This window comes from Lottia gigantea (assembly GCF_000327385.1).
Source record: "Lottia gigantea unplaced genomic scaffold LOTGIsca_15, whole genome shotgun sequence".
In the NCBI taxonomy this organism is placed as follows: Eukaryota; Metazoa; Mollusca; class Gastropoda; family Lottiidae; genus Lottia; species Lottia gigantea.
In genome coordinates this window covers 399288-413985 of record NW_008707797.1, presented here as the reverse complement: position 1 = coordinate 413985, position 14698 = coordinate 399288, and positions in this window count along the sequence as shown.

Here is a 14698-nt window from a genome sequence, read left to right as displayed (position 1 = left end):
AAATAAAATATCGTAAATAACCTCTTGTAAATGATGAGCTGAGCTGAGAAGAGTAATCATACCCTGGGGCTAGTTGACCTTTAACACAACATAGTTATACATTGTTACGCAGTATTCTAATAGCCTGTACCACCCTGTAAATAACTGTATCAGTAGTTGAATTCAGTGTATGGAACAGGAAGACCAGTGTACACCATTTTGACATATTTGTATCGTGACTGAGACAGAGAGGTTTGAAAACATGTGTTCATTTCATCTAGTTTTTATCAATTTCTGAGAATATCTGATAAAATATTGTGGATATATTAAAATTGTGAAGTTCTACCGTTTACGATTAGTGAATTTATAACGACTTACAAGACTAGTGATATTTTAACAGTTGTAAACCATAATTAATTCAGTAAACTAACGTACAGTAAACCTCTACTGTTCAAATTCAAATTTCTTTTGTGTGAATATTTTACTAGTGTTCAGGATTGTATTGTATGTTTTGTATTATTTCTGTGAATTGTTCAAATTGGTGCATTTCTGAGAAATATTAAACAAAGGAATTGGTACTAGACATCTGTTGTTTAGGATTTTATCTGTATAAGGTTTGTAATGTATTATTTTATTTTATTATTACGTGTTTTATAATGGAGGTTTTATAATTTAGTTATAGTTGGTCTGTAGGAGTTTTATAATATTATGAAGGGTTGGTTCGTTTTATAATCTTGACTACAATCCAATATTGCCATGTTAAGTTTGATATATTATATATAATAAATGTTTTTAGAGAGATTGTATAACATTGGTATATAATCATGTATAGTTTTATCTATTTTATAATCTTCAACATATGCATGTATGGTTTATTTTATAATTTGGAATACCATAATGTATATTTGACTTCAATTCATAATCTACAACATATTCATGTATGGTTTATTTTATAATTTGGAATACCATAATGTATATTTGGGTTCGTTTCATAATCTCTAATACTACCATATATAGTTTTGTATCAGCTTACTCAATACTTGGGAATACAGCTAGTTTCGTTTGATATATTCAATATAGTTTCACTGTCTACAGAAATAGTATTAACATTTACAATATAAAATATCTACTACTGGTGGAGAACCAAAGATTTTCTCTAGTTTTAAATCTTCTAGTAAAAATATTTATCCACCTTTAAGATTTTTCCTTAGTCATGAGAAAAGTTTCCTTCTTCATTGTTTAATGATCATGATTTTACCCAATACATTAATCATGTTGTATAAAATTATAAAACTTGTGATTTTTCCTGCTGGTAAATCTTTTCCTATAGTTTTTATTTCCCTGTGGAATTAAATAGATACACCTGATTTGGGAGTTTGGTTGTCATCGTGTTAAGACATCGTGTTAAGACATCGTGTTAAGACATCGTGTTAAGACATCATATTAAGGATAAAAAAAGTATAAGCAGAAAAGTACTATAGAAGTATTATATATATCTTGTATGATTTAATACAGGTTAGAAATATTAATATAAAACAGTCAGTGACTGGAACAGAGTTATTATTTATAAATAAGACAAGTTTATGCAGATTCAACATGGGCTGACATATATAACTTATTATAACTGAATAGTTCATATGTTTTCAAATCATGGAATAAATAGAAGGGTACCACTGTGGCTCAGTGAGTTAGATGTTTATGCCTTAACCTCAAGTCAGACACCTTATAGGTCAAATATACTTTCAGTTCAACCTGGTTCTCCCTGATGCAGACATCTTGTTGTACAGATTGGACAATAAACCGAGGCCCTGTGTGCTTCTGGCTCTGTATGTTAATGATACTTGATAAAGAGTAGGCTAATGTTGCTGTCCTGCAAAATTTATTTCATTGCACACTGCATGGTGTTGCCTGTCTCCCTGCAGAATTGTGGAAATGAATAAAACGTTAGGTTTTAATATGCTGTCAATTTCATTGAAGATCTAGATTCTGTGGTTGTATATTAGTTAGAGTCAATATTATATTATATAGAGTTTGATTTAAAACATTGATTAGAAGGCACCAGCTGGTATATCATTTAAAAACCTCCCTGTTTTATATCTTCAAACACTTCCTGATAGATTTACCACATGTCAGATTAAAACAGCTTTCCTTATCTTTAATCTTACTGTTATATAGCTAGGTCAGTTCAATCCCAGGCTTTCATCCTTTACATCCTTTAGGTTGGCTTGCTATTTAATCCCTCTAGTTTGATTTGTTCTTAACCTCTGCTTTCATTTATATTTACAATCTTTTTCACCTTCTGGATTGGCTTACTGCTATCTTTATTTTTATAACCTTTTACAACCTCTAGGTTGGCTTATTTGTTAAAACAGTATTTCTTGTGATCAAGATAAAGTTGATTGGACTATAAACCCTATTCTCCAATCCTCTGCCTTATACGTTGATAGGTCAAAATTCAAAAGATTTATATCATTTACATAGATATCAAATAGAATCAAATAGATATCAAATAGATATCAAATAGATATCAAATAGAATCAAATAGAAATCAAATGGTAGAATCAAATAGATATCAAATAGATATCAAATAGAATCAAATAGATATCAAATAGATATCAAATAGATATCAAATAGATATCAAATAGAATCAAATAGATATCAAATAGATATCAAATAGATATAGTCAAATAGAATCAAATAGAAATCAAATGGTAGAATCAAATAGATATCAAATAGATATCAAATAGAATCAAATAGATATCAAATGGTAGAATCAAATAGATATCAAATAGATATCAAATAGATATCAAATGGTAGAATCAAATAGATATCAAATAGAATCAAATAGATATCAAATAGATATCAAATAGATATAGTCAAATAGAATCAAATAGAAATCAAATGGTAGAATCAAATAGATATCAAATAGATATCAAATAGAATCAAATAGATATCAAATAGATATCAAATAGATATAGTCAAATAGAATCAAATAGATATCAAATGGTAGAATCAAATAGATATCAAATAGAATCAAATAGATATCAAATAGAATCAAATAGATATAGTCAAATAGAATCAAATAGAATCAAATAGATATCAAATAGATATCAAATAGAATCAAATAGAATCAAATAGATATCAAATAGAATCAAATAGAAATCAAATGGTAGAATCAAATAGATATCAAATAGATATCAAATAGAATCAAATAGATATCAAATGGTAGAATCAAATAGATATCAAATAGATATCAAATGGTAGAATCAAATAGATATCAAATAGAATCAAATAGATATCAAATAGAATCAAATAGAGATCAAATAGATATCAAATAGAATCAAATAGATATCAAATGGTAGAATCAAATAGATATCAAATAGAATCAAATAGATATCAAATAGAATCAAATAGATATCAAATGGTAGAATCAAATAGATATCAAATAGATATCAAATAGATATCAAATGGTAGAATCAAATAGATATCAAATAGAATCAAATAGATATAAAATAGAATCAAATAGATATCAAATGGTAGAATCAAATAGATATCAAATAGATATCAAATAGAATCAAATAGATATCAAATAGATATCAAATAGATATCAAATAGAATCAAATAGATATCAAATAGATATCAAATGGTAGAATCAAATAGATATCAAATAGAGATCAAATAGATATCAAATAGAATCAAATAGAGATCAAATAGATATCAAATAGAATCAAATAGATATCAAATGGTAGAATCAAATAGATATCAAATAGAATCAAATAGATATCAAATAGAATCAAATAGATATCAAATGGTAGAATCAAATAGATATCAAATAGATATCAAATAGATATCAAATGGTAGAATCAAATAGATATCAAATAGAATCAAATAGATATCAAATAGAATCAAATAGATATCAAATAGAATCAAATAGATATCAAATAGATATCAAATGGTAGAATCAAATAGATATCAAATGGTAGAATCAAATAGAGATCAAATAGATATCAAATAGATATCAAATAGATATCAAATAGATATCAAATGGTAGAATCAAATAGATATCAAATAGAATCAAATAGAGATCAAATAGATATCAAATAGAATCAAATAGAGATCAAATAGAATCAAATAGAATCAAATAGATATCAAATAGAATCAAATAGAATCAAATAGAGATCAAATAGAATCAAATAGAATCAAATAGATATCAAATAGAATCAAATAGAATCAAATGAAATGGTAGTATCAAATGGTAGTATCAAATGGTAGAATGAAATGGTGACACAGTCATTAGATCTGACTGAGATTAGAATCAGCTGAATTCAAGATATGGATATTGTTATTGTTAATGGTATATTACAAGTATTGATCACGTCAAATATATTGATTTCTTGATTTCAATTGATATGCTGCCCTAGATTAACTTACATTGAATTTATTCAATCTATTGTTTTTGATTGTGTTAAAAATATTGATCACTTCAGCGATTTCAATCAGGACTAGTTGACCTAATTTGAATCAAATTCATGGAATTCCAAATAATTATTGTTTACTGATTATTAGAATTATTGATCTGATCAAAAATATTGGTAATACGCCAATGATATATTGTTATATTGATTAAGTTGACCTAGATTAAATCTGTCATCAATTCAAAATTCAATATCTGTATAGACTAATCTCAGTGAATTTATTAATCAGCCAATAAAAACTGTTGTATTAAAGACATAAATATATTGATTTCGCTTCGATTGAAAATCAGGTCTATATCATTATGTTGAACCACAATTAAAGAGATTGTAAAGAGGTTTTCTAATCTTTTAATGTGTATCAGGGACACTAATTTGCACCTATTTTCATTCCGACTTCTGTGGTTCCTGCAATTCCACTAAAACTAACACGTTTTATGAGGTCGCTAGAGGGGAACTACCAGAAGCTACTATTAATATATATGCAGTTCCCCTCTAGTGTTGTCATGGTTAGTTTTATTGGAAATACAGAAACCACAGATGTCTGATTGAAAATTGGAATGGGGTAAATTGATGCTATAGTTGTCATCGATACACATGAAAAAATTAGAAAACTTCTTTACAATCTTTTTAAACGATGGTTAAAAGTAAAAACTTATGAATTTGCCCCTGTAACTGTAAATGATGGAGTGAAATGAATGGAGTTTTACTTCCAAGCTTTCTATTGTAAGTGATGAAGAGGCTGACAAGTGTCTAGTCCGTGTGAACTACAGGCTATGTTATAAATCTTTTAACAGCTGTAAGTGAAAGAAGAGTAGAAAATTTCTTGCACACCGTCTGTTTAGAAAGAAGAGTAGAAAATTTCTAGCACACCGTCTGTTTAGAAAGATATATTTATAAAATATTTTCAAAGGATTATTAACAAGTTATATTTTATCTGATTAAAAACTCAGTAAATTATGTTGATTGATATGTTATCATTATAACACGGTGATTAACAATACGTCATCATCACGTTTTCTGTCAGTTTTTATAATCTGAATAAATTATAGAAATAGAAACTATACACATGATAAACGATTAGATCAGTTGACTTGTGATCGATTTTATCAACATTCAAAATTTTCAAATATTTTAACAATTTTATCAGAGATATGATAAGAGATAGGAGTTAAAAGCCAACACAGACACAGAGATTTTGATTCACAAGTTAATTATGTGGGGTGGTGATTAATTTACAGGCTGGGTAGAGATCACATTCCTGACCCTACAGACAGTACAGTCAGGGAAGGGGGCCTTATTCTCTAAAATTTACTGTGTTCTTGTCATCTGATGGGTCAATCACTAAAATTGATTGTTTTATTAATCAATTAAACTTTATCATTTAAAATTTGAATCAATATTTGTTGATAATATATGATAATACAGGTTATTTTGTTATACATTGTTGTATAATTTCATGTGTAAAGTAGTAAAAAAATATTGAACCAGATCTCTCTGTGACACTCAAAGAGGAGAAATTCAATTCATTTCATATTATTTCTGTAACACTCTGTAAAACTAGTTACAAAAAGAATGGATAGTGACACTGGGACGATGAACAATTTTAGATTGAGTCAATGGTTTTTAGTACAATCAAGGTTTTAGATTGAGTAAAAGGTTTCAAGTAAAATTGATCAAGGTTTTAGATTGAGTCAAAGGTTTCAAATGAAATCAAGGTTTTAGATTGAGTCAAAGGTTTCAAGTAAAATCAAGGTTTTAGATTGAGTCAATAGTTTCAAGTAAAATCAGGGTTTTAGATTGAGTCAAAGGTTTCAAGTAAAATCAAGGTTTTAGATTGAGTCAATAGTTTCAAATAAAATCAAGGTTTTAGATTGAGTCAATGGTTTCAAGTAAAATCAAGGTTTTAGATTGAGTCAATGGTTTCAAGTAAAATCAAGGTTTTAGATTGAGTCAATAGTTTCAAGTAAAATCAAGGTTTTAGATTGAGTCAATAGTTTCAAGTAAAATCAAGGTTTTAGATTGAGTCAATGGTTTCAAGTAAAATCAAGGTTTTAGATTGAGTCAAAGGTTTCAAGTAAAATAAAGGTTTTAGATTGAGTCAATGGTTTCAAGTAAAATCAAGGTTTTAGATTGAGTCAATAGTTTCAAATAAAATCAAGGTTTTAGATTGAGTCAATGGTTTCAAGTAAAATCAAGGTTTTAGATTGAGTCAATGGTTTCAAGTAAAATCAAGGTTTTAGATTGTGTCAATGGTTTCAAGTAAAATCAAGGTTTTAGATTGAGTCAAAGGTTTCAAGTAAAATCAAGGTGTGTGTATAGTTTAAGGTGTGATTTAAATAATAATGTTTGTGGTTAAATGTCTATTGTGTGGTTAGAATTATGTAAAGATTATTTATAGAAAGAAACAAACACAGAGAGAGAATGTTGCTGGACAACTTTTTTAACTTTCCTAGATCATTAGGGTACTGTCAAAACAAACACATATAATCCAGTTTATAGGTCCGTTTGACTATACTGTCTTACAATCTAGATATACCTATATCTTACTTATTTCTGAGGTAGATTAGCCTAATTTCCTATTATTTATCTGGATCTGAATAAGACTATATGAAGGCAGTTTTAGGATCAGTGGATTAAACCCTTGCTGACAAACCTGAAGGTCCAGGGTTCAATCCCGGCATAGGTTGAGATAATACCTTCAGATTTTTCAACCTGGCTTCTCCTCGTCAGTGCTAGGGTCTAGGGGCTGACATGAAAAAAGCATCTTATCATGCAGATTGGACAATAAACCTAAGCACATTTAAGATCTTGCTGACTTGCTTCTTTGAATACATTGATAGAGAGAAAAGAAGGATGTAGGCATGTAAATGACAGACAAGATTTCAACACTCTATCAGACTGGGCTACAACCCATGGGTGGGATATATTAAACCTAGTGTATATATATACAGTAATACTATTAAATACCCTGCTCTTGTTTAGTAAACAAATAACCATAAACATCAACAATGTAAACAAACAGTTCACCATATACATGTCATTCACATACCTTCTAGTTTGACCCCTTGACCTGTGTGAAATGTCCACCCTGCAGGCTAGCTGTGGTATATTGAAGATACAGTTCAGCAAAATTGGAGATTGGGTATAGATTTTGAAAGTTGATATTCTTTGAGTCTTCAAATAGTTTTCATGGGTTAAGTAAGAGACGGCTTATGTTGAAGATGGAAAAATGAATTTTGGAAAGTTTTAAGCTGCAGTAAACTATGTGTAAATTCTTTGAGCTGACAAATATGTTTTGAAAGTTAGGTAAAGAGTCAGCTAGGATTCTAGAATGGGAATAGATTTATTAAGAAAAATAAGGTTGTAAACTCTTTAAGTCTTGAAATATCTTGTAAAAGTTAAGGTTAGAGTCAGCTAGAATTGTAGATCAACAATTAAGTTTTGAAATTATTAAATTTGGAAAGTTTAAAAGTGACAGTGTGTAACTCATTTTAATTTCACTTGAGATTAAAGTTTCCTATCAGCTGTTTAGTTTACAACCCCTAGGGAGAGGTGTGAAAATAATAGTAGAGATTTGAAAGCTGAAATTAACAGGTCATCTGAATTTTATCTCTCATATTTTCTACCTCATTGATTTAGAATGGAAACTAGACGGGTGATGGTTTTTCATCAAATTTGATCAGTGTTTATAGTTGACCTTTATAGGTCATCAGGCTTTTATAGGTCAAATATATCTCTATCATAGATATCAGATATAATAGAAACAGAGTTCTTACATCCTACATTGGGCAATGAGGAAAATTTGGTCATCAAAGTCCAATATATTTCTATCAAGTGAGAACAGATAAATTCTGAAATGTTTTGACTTCTACAGTGTGAAAAAGGGAAAATTTGGCCATCAAAGGAGAAAATATTTAATCAGATTAACAATTGATCACTGACTGTAATTCACTGACTCAATTTTACAATGTTTTAATGAGTTTTTAGTCAGTTCAGTTGAATTTTGTTCTAGGTTTGATTGAGATTCCTGAATTTTGCTGATTAAGAATAATAACTGTTCAGTTTTTTTTATGAGAAATCACCCTGAACAGCCTTTTTCTGTCGTTCTGTTATAAAACTATGGTCTTGATTAATAACTAATAACTTCTCACTGAGTTACCAGTTAATGTATCTAACCTACCTACCTACTACACACTAATTACTTCTCACTAAATCATGGTGTCAACTGTTTACTTCATTTCATTTCTCTGTTTGTAATTGTGCTGAGATCTTAGTTTAATGGTAGTTCTATTAGAGTTAGGACACTGCCGATTGTATCAGAAGTTTATGTTTGTTGCTTCAAGTAGAAGGTTCTCTGTCCTTGTTTCAAGATTCAATGAAGTTTTGAATGTCACCATGGCCACTTTGTTGAGGGTAATGGCTTTATTTTATCCCTTGCCTCATATTTTATATTTTAAACATTGTGTTAATCCTAGTGGAAGGTATATAGTCCTGTAATAATCATGTTATTTTAATGTTTGTGTTGTATATTTACAGGTGATACCCCGTGATGGGCAGACAACTGGACCAGCCTTGATGGAAAGACAAACAGCCTCACTATCAGGTCAGTTTCTATTCTATATTACTCCACACCACAGCCTGTGTTTGTGGTTCCAATTTCCCCTTGGATTTCCACATACACCTTGGGAGAATGAACTGAATTGTGATGATGGAGGTTTATAGCCATTGTTCCCAACATGGGGTACTTCTCTGGGATACCAGAAAAAACTTCTGGTCATGTATTCTCACAACAATCTTAGTGCTAGGACATCCTAGAATCAATGTTAGAAGATAAGAACCTAGGATATCCTAGAATCAATGTTAGAAGATAAGACCCTAGGATATCCTAGAATCAATGTTAGAAGATAAGAACCTAGGATATCCTAGAATCAATGTTAGAAGATAAGACCCTAGGATATCCTAGAATCAATGTTAGAAGATAAGAACCTAGGATGTCCTAGAATCAATGTTAGAAGATAAGAACCTAGGATATCCTAGAATCAATGTTAGAAGATAAGAACCTAGGACATCCTAGAATCAATGTTAGAAGATAAGAACCTAGGATGTCCTAGAATCAATGTTAGAAGATAACCTAGGATGTCCTAGAATCAATGTTAGAAGATAAGAACCTAGGATGTCCTAGAATCAATGTTAGAAGATAAGAACCTAGGACATCCTAGAATCAATGTTAGAAGATAAGAACCTAAGATGTCCTAGAATCAATGTTAGAAGATAAGACCCTAGGATGTCCTAGAATCAATGTTAGAAGATAAGAACCTAGGATGTCCTAGAATCAATGTTAGAAGATAAGAACCTAGGATATCCTAGCACTAAGATCGTTTCGAGAATACGTGGCCTGGCTAATTCAGAATTATAGTATATATGCAGAGGAAGGATAAAATTCATAAAAAATAGAACCATTGGGAATATAATGTTATCTATCTATAATGTAAGATTTAGAGTGTAATAGTTTGACCTTGAATGTAAAGGACTAATTGACCTACCGAAATATAGAAGTGAACCTCATCTGCTGTTTATTTTGGCTGAAACTTGCGGTTAATTGGGTAAATTTAGAGGGAAATTTTGAAACAGGAAACCAACCTGTTATTATATAGATTCCTACATTCCTATCTGCCAATTAGCATTTACCATAAAAATATATTGCAGTAACATTAGTTATATAAACATTAGCTATGTGGGCTCTCTGAAATGATTGCTGAGGTGTCAAAGCAGAATGGCATTAAGTGTCCCAAAAGGGGGAATACTTAATGTTTGAATAGAAGAAGGAAAAATGATGAACATTGTGATTTGGTCAACTACAGAAACTTGAAATTTGTGTTGCAAAAGCTACTAATAATACGTCATAAAATGCTTAGCGTTTGTGGAATTGTGGGACCTACAGATGTCTTTACTGAAAATTGAAATGAACCAATTCAAAAGTCTTAAACATTGATCTAAAATCAAAATCAAATGCCTGACAAAAGTCTAGAGATTATAAAGTAGTGATAGTTGTAAGAGAAGGTAGATGAGTAAAGAACTGTAGGATTAATCAATACAGAAGATAATTATAAGTCTGTACTGTTTTACTCTACTCTGACATTTTAAACATGTCTGACACCAACCAATCTCTCTTACTTCTTCTACAAAATAGATCTAAACACTAGACACTGGACGAACCCCCCCCCTCCCCCCCCACTCCCCCCACTCCCACACTTAATAAACATTGAGGGTCAATATGGCAGGGTGTCTGGTCAAGGGGTAAGGTTAGTGACCTCCTACCCAGACAAAATGACCAATAAACACATGAGACTGTAGGTTTAAACTCTATCTTGTTATATTATAAACACAGTTATCATGTCTGTTTACATTATTACATCATCAATGACATCATTCCTTGACAACAATCAGCAGGATGGCAATTAAAAATGGCTGCCAATCTTTCTGTAGTTGTTGTTGTTTGAAATGAAGCGTGTCATGTGTTGTTTCTAAACTCTAGTTAATGGAGGTGCCATCATCTCCAGGGACTTGTCAGATCTATATTTGATGAGTTTTCATGATAAATTTGGATGAGAGAGGTGTCTGATTATTGAAAGTTTGGTTGGGTACGGTATTCACACTATTCAAAACTGTCTCACTTTAGCAGAACCAGTTCATTAAATGGTATTAAATTTAGAATAGACTAGAATAGCGTACTGAATTAACTAGTATGCCTCTAAGAACGAATTGAAATGGGCGCCCTTAGCAACAGGAAATTATAGCTTTTAAATCAAAGCCACCAGATTGTGTCACTCTCTTGAGTTTATAGTGGATATAAGTGGCTTTCTCTTCAACTTTTAGTTTATACTTCAGTAAAATTAGGTCAAATATGGTGGAAACCTGCCCAGGTGTTGTGGAGGTTTGGGTTCTTGAATGGCGTCTGGTGAATTGTTGCTCAGTCATTTAGTTCAAAGCTGCACATTATTTTGCTTTATACACAAGTCATGTCTGACTCCAACTCTGAACTGTTGATTCATCTGTATTTATCAGTCTTGGCAAATTTTTCCTCAGTGCACACTGCATTCACTCAGTTATAGGCCTGGAAGTGAAAAAAAGTAGGACTTTCATTTCGTTTGCCAAATAAGGGACAGAACAGTAGGATATAAAATACCATTTTGAAATTCCTATTCACCCAGTTTATAACCTACAAGCTATATTTAAAAGGTTAATGAAAGAAAAAAGTGGACATCTGTCAGGAAATAATCCCTGACCAATTTGTTAACCTTTTAATTTGACCTCTAGGTCACATGACCTGTTGACCTGATCAGCTGATCACTGGACCACAAAAGATGTCAGTGATAAAATAATTGAGGTTGGTTTATGGAAATTTAAGCTGTGAATAGATAATCAGATGGGTCCTCATTACACTCTCTAGGTTGACTTACTGCTATCTGTGGAAGCCTAAACACTCTAGGTTGACTTACTGCTATCTGTGACTTACTGCTATCTGTGACTTACTGCTATCTGTGGAAGCCTAAACACTCTAGGTTGACTTTAGTGAACAACTTAAAACCCTTGCTGTTTTTAGCATCCTGAATCCTCGAGGATGGCTTACAGCTATCTTAAGGATCCTGTAATGTATGCTTAGACCCTATATGTAGGCTTAGATGTACTGCTGTATATAAGACCTTTACACCCTCCACTTTGGCTACTATCTTTACTGTAACCCTTTTCACCTTCTAGTCTGGCTCAGGCATACTGCAGTCATTAAGACCTTTACACTTGACTTCAGGTTTCTTACTAATTGATTAATGAAACGAAAATAAAAATGAGATAAATGTACAACAGTTCGATAATGTTTCTAGGTTGCTATAGTAACTAATTTTATAGAAGCTGATTGGAAGAAAAGATAAAAATCAAAGTTCATTCGTCTGATGTAATGGTGTAATAATGACACAAATATTGATCCTACACAATGTACATCTATCGAATATAAATGTTACATGATGTAGAATGTACTGTTAAAGATAGTCCACGTCAGAATTGATAAATGCTGGAATCTTGAGGTCATTTGCGTGTTGAATAAGCTTATGTAATAGGTCGTATTAACACATCGTCAGAATGCCATGTTCCGATCAAAACTTGTTGGGTTATAATTCAACTGAGCATAAGTTTAAAGAAGAATTTTGCAAGATGTCCTAGTCTCAGTCAGGTTTGGGAAGTTTTTAGTGGTCTCCCCCATCATTGCTGCTCACAGAGGATACTCAGTGTTTAAGATAACAAATAATAAGGCACGAAGACTTACTGAATCCATTCGAAGTGTTTTTGAAAGTTGGCTCTTAATAAAGAATGGTATAAGTACTATAATATCACAAATCTTCCAGCTTCTTTAATAAATGTGTTGTTTATAATATTAGAAGTGTATCAACACAGTAAACAAACTGATAAAATAGAAGCAACCCTTTTCAGATGGCGTAGAATAAATATCTGTATCAAATATTTACTGATATTGACAATATTTACTGGTAATATTCAGGATAATATTAGTTCAGTTTGACCTTGTCTCTGCCTTGCTCTGCCTCTGCCTCTGCCTTGCCTTGCCTTGCCTTGCCTTGCCTTGCCTTGTATATAATAACTGGTTAGAGAGGGGTATAATCAGAGACTTTTTTTGTTTTTGTCAGTACTAGTTGATAGACCTTTATTCAAACATTGGACAATCAATGATCAATTTATAGACAAGTATCACAGTTTAAGTAATTTTCAGTTTATGAAAGGGTCAGACAGGTTCAGTTGGAATAGTTGAAATATTTTGTGGTAATAATTGTATCGAGGTTAAATCAATTAGTTCAGATTTCCCAAATATTGCTAACTTAATCTCTGGACAATGGTTTGCTGTTTATTTTTGGGTTGTAAACTTGATGACGTTAGTAGATAAAACTGATGGTTGTCGTCCAGATTTCGGTCGTAATTTTGATACGCTTTGACGACCACTTTCCTGTTGTTATCCGTCCAAAGAATAAAAAAACCAAGATATGATCACACATTTTATAAGTTGTTTACATTTTATCAGCGTTAAATCTTGTAGTTTTTTTTAAAGTTTTCTGATTGGTCGTTTGTAAAGTGTGAGAGACCACTTAGTACGTTTTTTTCAAAAATGTATTTCCATTTCTTTCGTTAAGGTCTGGGTAATTATGTCTATGGGAATTTTGCAAAGATTTTCAGTCTGGATAATCAAACTTAAAGAGTTTTTAGTACGTTGTCAGCAAAACTTGAAGATCGTCTAATCCAAGTTCGAGGTTAATGTTCTTATAAAAGGTGACTTGATAATTGAGACTATGTGAAATATCAATAGATTTTAAGACTGGATGTCAGTGACTTATTTACTATATTCTACGCAGAAACAAAACTGTCAATCAGTAGGTTATTTTCTGTTTTCTGACCACAATGTTGTTGAAAAGAGAAAGAAATATTATAATGGAATCTAAAACTCTTCATAAACTGGGAATATTGCTGGCTATAGGTAAATTATATTTTATTTTTCATATTTTTGTCTGTTTTTCTCTGACACCAACATTTGCCGACTTGAATTACTATACTTATTGTATTCAACAGTGGTGGAGCCAGGTTTATGTCCAGGGGGTGGGGGGGCTGAATATCTGAGGTTGCCCGAATATTAACCTAGTTATGAGAGTCTTGCACAAAAAAACTTGCCTTCAGGCTGCGAGGGGAACAGCTGGCCACTCTGCGTTGATAATATGCAAATATTGATATTCATGTTACTATAATTAGTTCAGATTTTGTAGAAATAAAAAAGGATAATCCCTGGTCAAATATTTACTCTTGTACTTCTAATATATTTTATATATTTATATCTTGCTGATCTATTTATAAACATACAACTCTTTTCAAGTACTGTTAACATTTAAAGGATCATTGTCAACATATTTCAGTTAGATCTTGGTGGAACTTTAAATATAAAAATGTTGAAAACTGTTCTCTAGTTACAATTTGCTAAGTTGTTACATTAAGGCAGATCTTTTGGGGCCACTGTGGCTTAGTGAGTGTAATACCTGGGTTAGATGCTAGCAATGGTCTAGATGTTTTTGAAATATCTAGTCATTTCCATAGCAAAACCCTGTCCATGTTAAGAAATATACCAAAAAAGCAATATTAGTTATGTGGACTCTGAGAGAGGAATGCTGAGATGACAAACTAAATTGCAACATTGT